This window comes from Protopterus annectens, chromosome 3.part0 (genome assembly GCF_019279795.1).
Source record: "Protopterus annectens isolate FY-2018-M chromosome 3.part0, PAN1.0, whole genome shotgun sequence".
Classification (NCBI taxonomy): domain Eukaryota; kingdom Metazoa; phylum Chordata; order Ceratodontiformes; family Protopteridae; genus Protopterus; species Protopterus annectens.
This window is the reverse complement of record NC_056731.1, coordinates 87,708,233-87,724,767: the sequence shown is the minus strand read 5'-3', so window position 1 is coordinate 87,724,767 and position 16,535 is coordinate 87,708,233.

Below are 16,535 nucleotides of genomic sequence, written 5' to 3'. Positions count from 1 at the left end.
ATGTACATATATACACACACACATATATATATATATATATATATATATATATATATATATATATATATATATATATATATGTATGTATAGCTTGTAACATCTTGCCATCTGCTGAGAACCATAGCAATTAAAATGAGATGAGAAATGTGAAGGAAACTGTAAATTATATGCCCTGCAATTATAAGCTCTATGAATTTTCATAGCCCAGAAAATTAGGATTATATAAAATGAAATTAGAAAACTCTTTAAAGAGATAGCTTATCAAGAGCAAGCTATCAGGAGCAAGCAAACTGCTCATTAGTATGTAAATGTGAAAAGCAGTTTAGTTGCATCAATAGTCTGTATGAAAAGCTAAAAACAAATAGTTTATGAAGAAAGACAATCGAGAACAGAAGTGAAGACAGAACTACCCTAAAGCCTCTCACTTGAGAGATTTCTGCAATTGTGTCTCTGTCTAACATGTTCTGGAAATCCAGTTGGTTTAGTCATGGTAGTTATTCTGTCAAGAGAAAGATGAAAAATTATAGCTGCAGATAAAGTTTTCTTTACTATATTTTATTTGTTCAAGCAAATTATCACTTTCCTATCTGCCTGAATATTTATTAGTTAACTGGATTGTTTTTATGCATTCACTTTGAAACATTTTGTGGTTAGTTGTCTATATATTTGATGCTCATTACAGGTTTATATTATTAAATGGTGGCAAAGCTTCTGGCATCGAATTCCATTGCACATTCTTATTTATGTTTATAATTATCCAGTTCATTACAAACCTGAAACAGTAATTGGGACTTCCCTAGCCCAGTACTCTGGGGCTGGTGGCAATCTACTATTAGCCATGTTCAAAGGATATAGCGCTGGGGAATAATACCGGTAAATTGATTTGTACATAAGTGTGTGTGTGTGTGTGTGTGTGTGTGTGTGTGTGTGTGTGTGTGTGTGTGTGTGTGTGTGTGTGTGTGTGTGTGTGTGTGTGTGTGTGTGTGTGTGTGTGTGTGAGAGTGTGTCTGTACATGCGTGCCACAAGCATATGCATATATGTATATGGGAGAGGTGTGGTGGTGTGTCTGAGTACGTATATGAGTGTGTTGAGCAAGGGGTCTGTGGAGCTAATCTAAAGACTCTGCTTGCTTGAATGTTCAAAGTGAAGCCTATTCTTTGGTGCTCATGATGAAGGCCCCTGCACAAGGTGGCATTAAATATTTCTTGCATGGTCTTTTGGATAAGTTACAAACACAAATGGCCAGCACAAAGGTGTAAATGGCAAAAAAGACTCAAAATACAGCCATATAATAGGCAAATCAAAGTTTAATCCTCCATACCGGTTTCGGCATAACCGCCTTCATCAGTGGAATACCATAAAGCAGATAATATCATCCCTCCATAAATAAACCCATCCACCAATGGAAAAGACAGCCCCCCATCAGCATCACTTCTTTCAATCAAATAATGAACATGCAGATAGGACAGAAATTATAAAATAGCATACAAAAAAGACAATATATTACTACAAATGATCATTTAATCCTGGTGGGAAAAGTCCTCCCAGCTTAATAATCCAATATTTTTCTTTCTTATTTAAAATACTCTACCAGCCCTGCATATTGTTTCTATTACCAGCAATTCTGTCAATTATTAAAAAAATGATAATCTTCACTGGTATGTATCATGCAGTGTCTGTAGAGAGCATTAGTTTCACGTTTGTTACATATGTCACTCCGATGTTCTGACATATGCACTCTCAGTGGACGAGACGTACGTGCAGAGCTCTTTCACTACAACTTTTGGATAAGCTGCATTTAGTGACTTGCTCAGTAATCCATAATTTTATGTGGTCTTTTATTATTAATCTGTTTGATACCTGTTATGTGACTAGAGAAACCATACCTCTGGTTATCATTAGATTTGAAATTTATATATTAAAAAGATAGTTGTTTAGTGTTGGTCAATATAGCAGATTACAGCAGTGTAGCTCCTGTCCGTTGTGATGCCATTACATTGCTGGGCAGTGGTAGGATTCAAGCCCTGTCTGTCTGCAACCATTTTAATTCCACACTGCACACAATCTCTTTAGTGAGAAAAATCAATAGAATGTGCAAGGCTTCAATGACAAGCTTGAATGCAATGAATTTCTATGTGATCCCTAGCTGATGTTCAGGTTAACTTAAGATAAGCATTTTAGCTGGCTACAATCCGAGAAACAGGTAAAATGTGATACATGGAAAGATTAATACAGAAAGCTTGGTATAGTCTCTGGAGATTGATTGGATGACCAGAGGAGATAATTATGAGAAAGGAGAGAGCTGATTCAGAGGAGGACGCGATATGGAGAAATAGCCCTCAAGATATGATCTAGACTTAGGGAGTTCTTATCCCAGCTTACAATAACTGAGGTCTTCAACAGGTCCTCAGAATGAAGCCCATGTGTGATAAGAATTATGAAATAGAAAAGACCATACAGTGAAGGAAAAAGAACAAATCTTAGTATCATTCTATTAAACCCTACACTGCCTCTTACTAGAAAGGTTCTAGAAATAAGATTAGGGCCTGTTTTAATATTTAAGAGAATAATATTAGGTACATCAGCAAATGTATTGAATTACAAGGTTTTGCATGGGGTCCTTTGTGTATCTTTTTCCACTAGTCAGTATCTGTTTAGAGATATCAGTTTAGACAGTAGCTGCTAGACTCTCCAGTTGTCTTTGAACCGCACACCACATTTTTATCTCCTCAACAAAGCATAGTGTTTAGATGCAGAAGACACATCGTTGTTATTAGTAAGTTATGAGTTCTAAAACCATAGTTAATGTACAGCAGTTACATGAAAATGAGTTAATGTATGTTTACCTCACACTTTATCACAAGGGGAAAGCTACATTATTATGTGGATGAGTCATTTTCTCCATTCATTAACTGAATTTTCATATCTAGTGATGGACACCTTGCAGAATGGGGTACAGACAATTGTTAGTACTAATATGGCATGTTGAGCATGTTCCAATCACACTCTGCTTGCTATGTGACTTTCACACCTAATATATATTACTCAATGCACTTTAAGGAGATAAGCTGAATTGCCAGACTTATTCAAAATCGCTGGATATCTCATCTCATTCACATTTCATTAATTTTTGTGACTCTGATACTGATGTTAGCATTAAACTATGTTTACTGATACTAATTGGATGGTATGGACAGGACATTGAGGCATCAGTTTGGGAGGCTATCTATAGCTCTGACCAAGGGAAAACAACTACAGTCACATTGTTACATACGCAGGAGTGGAAGTATTGGTATGTAAATGTATACATATATAGATGAATACAATGCTAAGCTGCAGCATAGACTTTGCATGCATTTTAAATGTACAACCCTGTTATGAGTTCTCTGTGTGCTTCAAACAGGTATTACTCTCCTCTCATTTTTTTGCATGCTTTTTGTCCCCCAGTACTTGAATGCATGGTAATCATCAGTCATCCATGGTTAGTTTATGCATTTCACTACCCATAGAGAAAAACAGGGGTGGCTCGTGCTATCGGACTGCCGGACTGCAGCCCTCCCACCTACAAAAACACAAAAAAAAATCTTTAAAACTAAAAAACAAAACTGAAAAAAAAAAAAAAAAAGCACGAGTCCCAACTCCTCTGAAGACTTCAGACTGCCTTTATCAGCAGTCTGGATAGAGAAACACAGGTACCCAGCAATCATTGCTGCAAGTGCACCCAGGAATCAGTGCAGTGACGATCGCACAGAAGAGGAGGTCTGGACTGCTTCGGCTGCAGGCAGACCCAATGAGGAGAGAGGTGAGCTGCTCTCGTGGACATATTGCATGGGCTGGATTGCTCCGTTTTGCAGGAAGGTTTGGTCGCTGGCTGGATTCATACAGGAGGTAGGTATGTGTGGATTCATGCAGGAGGTAGGTGTGTGTGGATTCATGCAGGAGGTAGGTAGGTGTGTAATGCCCCAGTTACTATATACTGGTGGCTAGAGAGAGCAAATGGTGGTGGATAGAGATACTCAGGCTTGTACCCTGTACTTTGGATGCAGGTGGCAAGGACCTGAATTCCCTCTCCACCATCATTTCTAAAAAAAATTTTGCAGATTTTTGCCTCATATTTGTTCTCTTCCTCATAAAGTCTGTGGTTTCTGTATCTACATTTTTCCTTGTAACATCTGTAGTGTAGTGGTGCACTGGTAGCATTGCTGCCTAACAGCTACAGATTTTCTGGTTTGATTCTTGGCTGGGGAGCCTTCTGTGTGAAATTGTTCTAGCAGTTGTCTAAGTTTATGACATGGATATTTGAAATTTGTCCCTATTTTTGGGACTGTATTCACCCATTATTGGCTTTGTCCAGGTATTTTGTGCTAAGGTTGAGAGTTATCTATGCTAGGAACTGTATTCATTGAATGTTTGGGGGCTGTATTCCCCCCTCCCCCCATTACTGGCTTTGTCCACATGTTTTTTGCTAAGAGGTTGAGAGCTATAGTGAGAACTGAATTCACTGAATATGTTTGGGGGCTGTATTTCCCCCATTATTGGCTTTGTTCAGGTGTTTTGTGCCAAGAGGTTGACAGCTATTGGCTTTGTCCAGGTATTTTGTGCTAAGGTTGAGAGTTATCTATGGTGAGAACTGTATTCATTGAATGTTTGGGAGATGTATCCCCCCCCATTACTGGCTTTGTCCACATGTTTTTTTGCTAAGAGGTTGAGAGATATAGTGAGAACTGAATACACTGAATATGTTTGGGGGCTGTATTCCCCCCATTATTGGCTTTGTTCAGGTGTTTTGTGCCAAGAGGTTGACAGCTATGCTGAGAACTGAATTCACTAAATGGTAGCCATTTGAGTTTGTCTTCCTCTCTTTTACAAAACAGCTGATTTGGCATAGTGGTATGTTTCTCTGACTGTTTTGCACAGGGTCCCCTGTGAAAGACGTGGCAGTGAAATGTATGGTGGTAACACAGAATTTTATTCTAGCAACTTTCCAACATTATACAAGCAATGTTTAAAATGTGTCCCTGGTTTTTGGGCTTTTGCCCCCCCCCCCCAATAAATTTCTGCATTTTCCAGATTTCTTGTGCTGCAAAGTTCAGAGATACAACTGCGTGTCAAGTAGATTTTACAAGGAGCTGAGAGCTGCAGGGGAACAAAACTTTAGTGCTGCGCATTCAACATCTGCTTACATTAATAGCACAACAGGTAATATACTTGCTTTTGATGCAGAAGGCTGTGGGTTCTACTCCCACAGTAGATAGCTGCAATGCTGATACTGTACTGTGTTGTAAAGTGGGTGGATGCTGCAGTCCTCTTTGGCAAAGATACCTAGAGTAGTAACTATGAACCTGAACCTGTTATCAGTTTGCCGTACAGTCCCTATTGTGGTATTACTAGCTTATCATTTTTTTTAATGCATGCAACATAGGCAATTTATTTCTCAAGGGCAACAGGCACTTTATTTGTAGATGAATAAACAGTGACATATAAAGTTGTTTGCTATCAGCAACCTCTTCATTGTTACAGATTTCTTTAATGTGGAATTATTTAGATGACTTTTACTACTTTAGAGATTGTGCATATTTACTGATACTGGTGGACTGTAGAAGGTTGAGTAGACTTTTATGATGGAAATTTTCTGAATTGGGTAGTTTTGTCATTGGTGCATGCATTTTGTTTCATTGTTTACTGGAAAAATGTTCAAAACAATAAATTTAAAATGCCGTCTAACAACTGTACTGTATTGTACAAGGAATATAATTTAGTAGAATCAGGAAGGTGTATCAAAGAGCACATGTATGTTTCATGTGCAAGGTGCCTATGATTTGAAAACAGCCCAAAGTTATTCTTTATCTGCCACTGGCAAAATGTATTTTCTTTGAATGTGGGTTTCAATGCTGTTTCATTGAATGTGAGTTTCAAGGGCAGAGAAGTTTTTAATGCTAAGCCTGTTTTCATTGTGAGACTGAGTTGCTTTGTCTAGCAGATGTCTTAGTGTTTGTGCTGTAAAATGCAAAATAAAACTTTCAAATGAAATCCAAATCATCATTGAAGTAAAGCAGTATGCACATTAGTGTTTATGGTAAATGGAGTGAAATAGCCAAGTAATGGATCATTGGAATGGCTGCAGGGGGGAAGGCTCCATTCGACCATGATTTTGTGAGGGGGAAGGGCGGCAAACTCAGACAGCCCCAGCTGAACTATACCTCCCAACTGTCCAGATTTCCACAGAATGAATAGATTTTTGCTTCTTATTTTTGGTTAGTTCCTCATAATATTTGTGGTTTTCTCATTTAGGAATTAAGTCACTAAATAATGACACACTGAGTTTCAGACTTCATAACCTTCAGAAAAATGCATGCTAAAGTAAGACCTGTTCTATCAACTGTCTCAGTTTATACAAGAGCAATTTTTAGTACTGTTTATATGTTCCCCCAATATATTTGGCCTTGTCCAGATTTATTGCATTAACAGGTTGAGAGGTACATGCAAATAAATTGCTTTATAGAATTAGGCATAGCCAAACCTCTCAACTGTCCCCGAATTAGGCTCAAAATGTTGCTCTTCCCCTAATAATCCCTTCGCAAAATAGCAATTTTGGAAGAAAACATGGAGGGTTTACAATTAAGAAATAACTGTAATAAATAGAGTTATAGATTACTTTTATTTCAGAAATGCATGTAGATTCTTTTATTTTGTCAGCTGCTCAAGTTAGCAGTACTAATATTAAAAAAGGGTCCCTTCTTTGACAGGTTCCCAGCTGTATTGTGTGGCTATCTTATATTTTTGCATCACATTTTTGGTCAATTTTTCATAAATTTGTTTTTTTGGCAAATTAGTGGTAAATCATTAAAGACTGAAGTTAGAAAATAATGACAGACATTTGAGTTTCAGATTTCATTCAGAAAATTCATACCAATGCAAGACCTACTATTCTATTATCTTTCTAAGTTTATAAGAGCAATATTTAACAATTGTCCTTATTTTTGGGCCTTTGTCCCACTTGTATGTATGGCTTTGCTCTGAGGGTGAGAGGTATGACAAATGTGTCAGGGCCATCACAGTCAGCCAGAGACATTTCAAATTGTGACATACTTGTTGCACCCCGCTCCGCCATGTAGTGACTCTGGATGTGTCCAAGCAAGGCAAGGAGCAGTTATGCAGTGTAAATGTGCAGGGTATCCCCCCATCCAAGGTAGAGTACTACAGTGGCTTTTCATCTGTTCTTGATTTTGCAGAATGGCCTGGTTTCTGTCATATTTTTGTACTGTTGATTTATGCTTATTACTCAAAGTGCCTGTTGCTCTGTGTTTTAAGTAGCAATGGTTTAATGACCATCAGGTAAGCTTGTCTGAGATCATAACATGCAAGTAAGCTTTAATAAGCCTGCCAACATTGAAGCCTTTCTGTTGTTGCCATGCAGAGAATACTTAACTAGATAATGTATACGCGTTGGGTATTGAAATGCAGACAGTATTTGTAATAAAGGATAGGATTACATTATTTTAAGAAGCTCATTACACTTGTTGGAGACTTCCAGTGATCTCTGAGGGCTTTACCCATAAACTAAACAGAATGCCATTCATATGTGGTCCATAACCTGTACAGTAATCCTTTAAGCAATGTATCTTGAGCTTGTTTGCTTTTCATTTTTGACTTTGATCATGTTTTCCCCATGAAACAAGTAGATAGTTGTCAGGCAGCAGGTCTTTTTTGGATAAGAAACATTTTTACAAGTGGGGGCATCGCAGAGATTGCTACTTTCAGCATGTTGCTTGGTACTTTAATAAAGCTGAATATAAATTATAATTAGAACTGCAGTGCAAGGAGAAGCGGTTTGAGTTGAGTGCTGCTTGTTTTTCTTATACTTGATTTTGACTGGCATTCCAGTAATGTATTTAAAAAGTAATTTATTTTTTCATGCCTCTCAACCTTTTTGTTTCCATCTAGATAGTAAGTAAGCTGTCAAGCTGCCAATGCATTGAAATATTTTTATTCTTTTATACTTCATTTGTCTTGATTGGACTCTCATAATGAGGGTTTGACACCCAGGGCAGTATATTTAATTAAAGTTTAGTTTTTGTGATTTTGAGCATAGCCCCTCCCCTTTCTAGTTGTCCACACCCCCTTCCCATTGACCTCACCCATTTGGCTATCTCCTGCAGCCCCCCCTTTGATTTGAAGTCACCAGCCGCCACTGGAGAAAAATATGTTTGTGGAGACTGCCATTCATGCAGCCAGCAGTTTTTATATTAGACCTAAACACTGAGCCATGGTGGCTGACATGGGTTTCTGTAACACCATGATGCACGAGGGGGTACTATGCCCTTCCCCTGTATATGAATGCTCCCACTCACTTTATAATGATGTCTGCCATTACCAGGTTGATAAGCTAAGCACATGCCTCCAGCTATGGGTGTTTCACCTGCAAGACTTCATTTGCATAAAGCAAAAGATTCATAAGAGCACTGCTTTCTCTGTCTCTCTCCTCCAATGAAATAGTTACAAAGGTAACAGTAGTGTACTGAAATACAATGCTCGCTATATGTAGACCGAGGCTGATTGGTCATAGAAAATTCATCCCTTGTCTTTAAAGCAGGGACATTTGCAAGTTTCATCAACATGAGCAATACACTTTTCTTGAATAATAAGTATGTTGTCCCTTTTGTGATTTCTTGTGAAAAGTAATTTTACTTAGAATGTAGAAATTTAGTGAACTTCCTGTCATTTGTTGTTTGAATGAACTGTTGCTTTTGAAAGGTGAGGCTGTTATCTGTGTTGTTTTTTAGAAAATAAGGGGACGGTCTGGTGTAGAAATTCTTAGAAAAAGGAGCACGATCAGTTGCATAGGAGTTTGAAGGTGAAAGGAGATAGAAGTGGGGAAGTGCAGCTAGTTTTTGTAAGCCAGTTTCTTTTTAAGGTGATACAGTGATAATCAGTCTGGGGGCTATAGTTAAACAATAGCATAAAATATCTATGCTAGTTTGTAGAACAACTTGTAGTGACATTTGACTTGAGTGGTAGCACTCTAATCATGCAATTAGTACATTTATTATTAAAGGTTTTCAGGACTTAATGTGAAGGTGGTTTAACAAATTGAACAGTCCTGAAGCTGCTATAATTATTATGTTATAGTTTAAGTGTGTGATACAAATATAACTGATGAGACTAGGATTAGCCGTAGGCATTTGTAAGAGAGAATGGTCAACCGTGTTGTTATGAGACCTGAAATTATTTACTTGACAGTTGTTGATTTGTGCCAAATATCATCCCAGCTATTACATTAATGTTTGGAGTGGTTGCTACACTACACCTAAAACTGAACTAAAGTCAGACTGATACTGCTTTTGGTACTTTTCTGTTAAAGCCCTACCAGTTCGCACTGCTGTGTTGGCACCCATAGCTATAAGTAATGGACGGTCCCGTGATGGTACATCACCCTAAAAGTAACTGGTAAAGGTTGTAGCATTAATGATTATTATATTTCATGATGTGACAAGTCATCTCTGGCGAAGCAGTTCCTCTCTTTTGGATTCCAAAAAGACCCATGTTGCGGAGTTGGTATGCCATAACGTAAGCAGCAACTGTTGTGACCATTATAATGCAGGTAGTAACATGACAACATAGCAGGGTATATAAACAAGGTGGTAGTTAAGTGCTATGCATGTATGTCACATTCTGTCAGGCAATGCTTAAGTACAGGTCGAGTAGAATGTGAGACATTTCTATGCTTTTTCTTCACTGCTGTAATGAAGACAGAACAGGTGTTATTTATTTTGGTATGTACCGTTTTGACAACGGCATTGGAATACACCGTTTCTTTGAAAGAAACTTAGGGACAGTTTATGCCCGTCACTGGCTCTGTGAAGCAAATATAAGGACAGTTGATAGCCATCATTGGCTGTGTATGATTGTCACTGTTGAAGTGATAACTGGGCCCCATGGGCAAACTTGAGAAAACAGGTTTGTACATTGAATAGGTCTCCATTATTGCAGATGTGTTTAAAGCAACTGTGATTAAAAGGAGCAGAAAATAAATAAAAACTGACTTGCTTCTACTTTGCCGGTGTTAATGTATGTATGTACGTTCATTGAGCTGACAGTTTAGTAACAGTGCATGGTAAAATAAATCTTTCAGGACTGTACTGGTTATGCAGAACAGACAGCAAGCTTCTGCATTTATAAAGAAGGCAGGAGGAGGTGGAAGAAGAGAAAGAACTTGGTGTACACCAAACTAAGCACAGGATGAAAAGGAACAGAGGCGTGGATACTAACCTACACTATAAAACAGAGTAGTGCGAAGTGGTAGGGGTTTAACGGAAAAGCACCCTGCTTTTTTATGATGTTGGAAGTTGGGAGATTTAAAATGGGCTATGTTGTCTGCATACAGGTCATTGCAGTGAAGGAATAGTGCTAGTAATAACATTAGTGTGAATGAAAAAGAGAACATAAGGAAGAGAATGAGACCAATTACTGGGCCTCATCAGATTCTCATGGTGAAGGTTCTGGCTTCTTCTTTATTGTTTCTGTTTTGTACATTGATTGCTGTAAGGGAAAGGCAATGTTTCAGCTAATTTTTAGGATATGACCTAAAGTCAGTGTTATCCAGTTTTTGCAGGAGTAGTCAATGCTTCACACTTTTAAGGTATTTCTTTAAGATCTACCAACATCACAGCAGTAACTTGAACCTTTTCAATGTTTGTATGTAGTTGTCTATAGGTTCATAGGTTCATAGGTTCATAGGTTCATACTAGGCTATCTGCCCGAGGGCATTTACAAGCCTAGCCCATCGTTTTGTGGCTTACGCCACCCCTTTAGTATGGGGAACTATACCCATTATTTTGCTGTGCCTCTGTCGAGCAGTGACACTGAGGTAATCCCTGGGGTATATCTGCGATCTCCAATCCATTGGTCAAGATTTCTCTTGAACAAGGCCAGCGAGGTGCTCTGCCTCACATGTACCGGGATTTTGTTCCACAGCATAGGGAGTCTTTGGGTGATGAATCTATCCCTCCAGCACGTCCTATTAATAGCTGTGTCGAGGTTTAAGTCTCCCGCCCTTGTGGCTCTGATGGATCTAGATTTTTTGAGGTGAAGCATATTCATCAAATCTGGGTTTGACATGGCATTGTATGTTAGGCAAAGGTCACCTCTGAGCAAGCGGTGGCGACTGAATAGAGCTGGAGTTCTTTCAGTCGGGCAGCATAGGACAGATTTTTGAGACCCTTTATCCTTTTGGTGAGGAACTTTTGTGGCCTCTCCAGCTGCTGTAAGTGTCGGGTCAGATACATTCCGAATGGGGCATTGTACTCAATCATTGGTCTGATGAGTGATGAGTAAAGGGAGACTATGACCTCCTTGATCTAGATGAGAATCCCTTCATGATAAGGTGGGCAATGTAGAAGGTCTTCCTAACTACTTTAGCTACATGGGTGTCGAATGACAGACTACTATCAACCTGGGTCCCCAGGTCCCTGATAACTTCTTCTGTGCTCAGTGGATTGCCACCTATTTGGTAGCTAGGGGTAACCTTGTTTTTCCCGAAGGGTATGACTATGCATTTTTGGCATTTAACTTTAGGCGTGGCTCTGGCACCAGTTATCCGTTTCTGTGAGACCCTTCTGAAGGATATCTGTGTCAGATGTGTTTTCTACTATGGCCCAGTTTGCAGTCATCTGCAAACTTTGTCAGCCATAACCCTCCTGTGTTTGCTTGTACTTGGAAAAGTAGATGCCAAACAAGAGTGGGCCCAGGACTGAGCCCTGTGGGACACCACTTGTGACAGGCTTTGAGTCTGACATGGCGCCAGCAACTCTGACCCTGTGGGTTCTGTCACTCAGCCAGTTTGCAACCCATCTTGTGATGTATGGGTTAACATTTAAGCTGATGAGTTTTTCAATGATACCCGAGTGGGGTATTGTATCGAAGGCCTTAGCCAGATCGAGGTAGGCTGTATGGACTGCCTTTCCCTCATCAATGGCTTTGGTGACTGTTTCGAAAAAGTCAACCAAGTTTAAAAGGCATGATCTGCCTTTGACAAAGCCAAACTGGGTTGGATCCAAAGTCTGCAAATTCCCTATGAATTTCCCTATGATATATGATTGTCATGCTGTTAAAGCCTACTCTTTGTACTGGTTGTGACTGTATGAGCTTATTACATTTATTTAAATGATCTTATATTTGGTTGTATTCAATTTTTATCAAAACATTTTGTGAGAAAAGAAAGTTTGGAAGTAGGTCAGACATCCTGAAATTGGACTGAGGAAAGATTTTAGGAAAAGTGATAATAAGGCCATGTTTTATTGCTGTGGAACTGTCTCAGTTTTTAAGGGGAAATAAAAGGTATATGTTAAAGACTTTTGCATAATGGGTGCTGTCTCATGTAGGAAACAGGGTGTGGAGTGCCTTGGGGGTGGATTTTTTTCTCCAGTTTTTCTAATACTTCTAGTATCTTTATTGAAGAGCTAGGCTGACAATAGAATTGGGAGTCTTTGGGTCATCATTATTACGGCTACTCTCTGAGTTGGTAGAAGTGTCTGAAGGGGTAGGCATTAACAGCACAGGTAGCTGGAATGTTAGATGGATTGACTGTGGGTATATTTATATCTGTCATGATACTTTACAACTTTAAGGGGGGGTGAAGAGCTTGTAGATTTTTAATGGTAGTGGCATCTTCAGAGTACACTGCATCACTATTTATTTTCCATAATTCTTTAAGGCTTTGATGTCATGATTTCTTGTTTTGTGTGAAGGTATGTCAGTTTAACCACTTTTACATTAATCTGGGCTTTATGTATCTGGTAGTCTGTGGTGACATTTTTGACTTTTCTTTTTTACCAAATATTGTCTGGGATTCATTAGGGTACATTGATGCATATACATCTGTGTACATGGCACAGTACCATTTCCAGATACACAAACTACTCTAACATGGTGCTGCATGGTTCACCACCATGAAGACATGCAGCACCACACAGAGCTGGCCCTGCAGCAGTGCTGAATGCTAATAAGGCAGTTCAGATGATGGCACATGCTAATTGGTCATGTGTGTTTTCTCCTTCTCTGGAACTGCCAACAGGAAGGCATCTACATGGTTGAGTGCTTTTGGAAATTACTTGGCCATGTACATCAGCATGGATCTCCTCAACACATTGTAGTATTAATCATGGTCAAAACGCTGTGTTCAGCCATCTGGCATGAGTGCGGAAGAGGGATCAGGAGTTCGCTGAACCACTACACACCAGGGACACCACATGCAGAATGTCACAATGGCATTGATAGCACAGTGGGGTTCAGAGAGTGGGGGAAATAGTTTAGACCTCCAGGGCCTAATAGATACATGCTATAATCTTCTTAAACTGAACCAACTCACTGAAGCATTTAAAATCATCAAACAACCTGATAAAACCCCTTCACTGAGTGAAATTCTGATTCCCTACTCCAATCTTAGCTGTCTTCGCTCCTCAAACAGATTCTTGGTCCAAACCATCAAATCTAACAACTTGGGTGGTGAAGCTCTCTTTGCCAATTCTATAGGAAAGGTTTGGAATTCCCTCCCTAATAACCTAAGACTTTCCACCTCCCTTTGTCAATTTAAAAATAATCTTAAACAATTTTTAAGTCTCATTGGCTTTGCCCATGTATCCAGACTAGTCCTCCTTGATACATACTATACCCTCTCCCCTATACCTACTAGACGCTACTCTTGTTTTTCTAAGTTTCAAATAATTATCAACCAACGTCCTTTGCATTCTATCTCCTCGGGTTTCTATAGTAATCAACTTCCTCCTTGCTTGACTGTATTCTATAACAGCAAGGATCCTGTAACAAGTTATAGTATATTATTGCATTTAGAGTTGTAATTAAATCACACTGTTGGCAAATGTATCTAAACCAAAAAATATTATTCCTGTGACTGTGTATTTGTCTGTATGTAATTAATGTGTGTATTCCTTTCTCTGTGGAGCTTTTCTCCTCGGGCCTCCGCTGAAAATGGACATGTATCCAGTCGGACTATCCCGGTCAACAAATGTAAAATAAAATAAATAATAATGGCAATTCAACTATTGGAGGTAACACTGGGAACTGACAGGTTAGAGACAGATACAGAGATATGTATGCATGTGTGTTCGTGTTGAATGTACATGTGTGCAAGAGAGAGTGACTGATGAAAATGCTACACAAGCAGCAGTGTACTATCATGGCATGCAGATCAAAAAGGATCTGTATGTCATGGTGATATATGCCATTTAAAGACATACAAATTAGTTGATAATGAGGTTTTACCTCTTAATGGCTAACATATCTCTGAATCTCAAACTCGCACATCATAGGAGAAAGGCCTTTTTAGCATGAGCTGCATGGCTCATGTCAGGCCCTTTAATGAATCCCCCAGTAAGTCTCCTTGATTTTTTTCTTTTAAATTTCAGTTAATTCAGAGGTAGCTTTTCTTATTGGATGATGACAAAAATACTAACAAATTAAGACAGGTTTATATCCCATTAGAGTGTAAATGAAAAAAAATATATATAGACGTTCATGCAAAAAAGCCCCATATATTATCATGGTAAAATACCATGTACAGTATGTAGTTAAAAGATCACAACTTAAACACAAAACAGCATAGTAACCCAGACATACCAAATACACATGGAATAATCCATTCCAAAGACATGCATTTGGAGCATTTCTCCCCGGGCCTCCGCTGAAAACAGGCTCTGTGGAACCTAGTCGGACATTCCCGGTCAACAAATATTAAATAAATAAATAAATAAAATAAGCATATATAAAATAAATTCCTCCCATTCCATTCAATGAAAAAAAAATAAAAACTACCAAATTAATAAAAAACATAACATACATGTCTTCACCCCATGAAAAGCACTGTGCCTGAACAAAGCGCAAAACGCACATAAGTAAGCCACTTATCATGGTACTTGTTCAATACCAGATATTTCATTTATTCCACATCAGGCCACCATATGACTGTGTGTGTGTGTGTGTGTGTGTGTGTGTGTGTGTGTGTGTGTGTGTGTGTGTGTGTGTGTGTGTGTGTGTGCGTGTGTGTGTGTGTGTGTGTGTGTGTGTGTGTGTGTGTGTGTGCGTGTGTGTGTGTGCGTGTGTGTGCATGTGTGTGCGTGCATGTGTGTGTGTCTGTGTGTGTGTGTGTGTGTGTGCAATTAGGACACATGAATCTGAAGGATGAGTACCTTATAGGCCCTAGGCACGTGGCAATAAATGCACCATACATACCCCAAGTCTTTTATTGCACTTAAAAAATTGTTAATTGCATTTTTCCCATTTTGCATCTTAATTAGCAATTTATGCATAATGTTTACCTGTTCTGTACTGTACCAATGTATAACATATCTTCTGTCTTTTTAAATAATCGCACAATGTGCAAAGATAGCATTTTTAGCCTTTTTGGAATTTGTGGTACTAAATTTTTAGGGTAGTATTTAAGGTTCACTTTCAGTCAAACTGTTGTGTGCTACTATGCAGTCCATTTAGTAAAGAAGTTTAACTCTGCACAACACTTTAGCTCAGTGCTAGCAATTAAATGAGTCTATTTGTGGAAACTTGCATATCATTAGTACAGTGCTTCACAAATAATCACATTTTCCAAGAAAGACGGCCTCAAAAATATTCAAAAAGAGCAATCATTCGAGTGGGAATTCCAAGGCCTGAAAGATTCATATTTGCCAGCAGTTACAATTTTATCATTTGTAACTTGATTTAGCTGATAATACGCAAGTAGCTTCTTAATCCATTCACAAGACTAATCATTATGGTAGCAATTCTCAAGAACTGAAAAATGGGTAATCTACTGGCCAATGAAGACTGAACTCTCAAACTTTCACTGCCTTAGCTTCAATTCACAGATGATCAGAGTTCCTACATAGAAAATCCCTATTGGGGAATTGTGCTGGAAGTGATTCCCTTTTGGGGGGGGCATTACCCCCTTCTTTGAGTTGGTGTGACTGTGGACTTGTTACATATAAGTTCTGGTTACTTTCTGATTCCGTGTCATCCAGACCTGCCATTGATGATGCATTAGCGTGGCAAAACAGTTCTTTAGTGGACTGGCATGTTCTGTAGTCTGCAGCACATTTTATTTTTACAAAGTAACCAGAATGCAACACAGTCAGTCACTCAACTGAGACAATAAATTAATAAATAATCACAGTCATATTCAACTGAAAGGTAACAAGAAATAACAGGATAATATGCTATTAAAGTGTATAGTGCTCAGCATACTATGTAATAAAGCAGATGGAAATATAATAAATCTTTGTCTACTAATGGATTTTAGTGTGAAAACTGTCAATGTGTGAATATTATCAATGACAGACCTACTGTACAGTGTGCATGTATAGTATACCACAACAAATTAGTGCTGAAAAGAATACTTTTGGAATAATTTGCACACTTTTAAAATAATCATTCAGTAGTAGACAACTGTTTACAACAGTGTGATAGTGTGTTATACTGAAGTGTCTAAAAGCTTTTAAATGCATTAATTATACACAGAAGCTTTTCA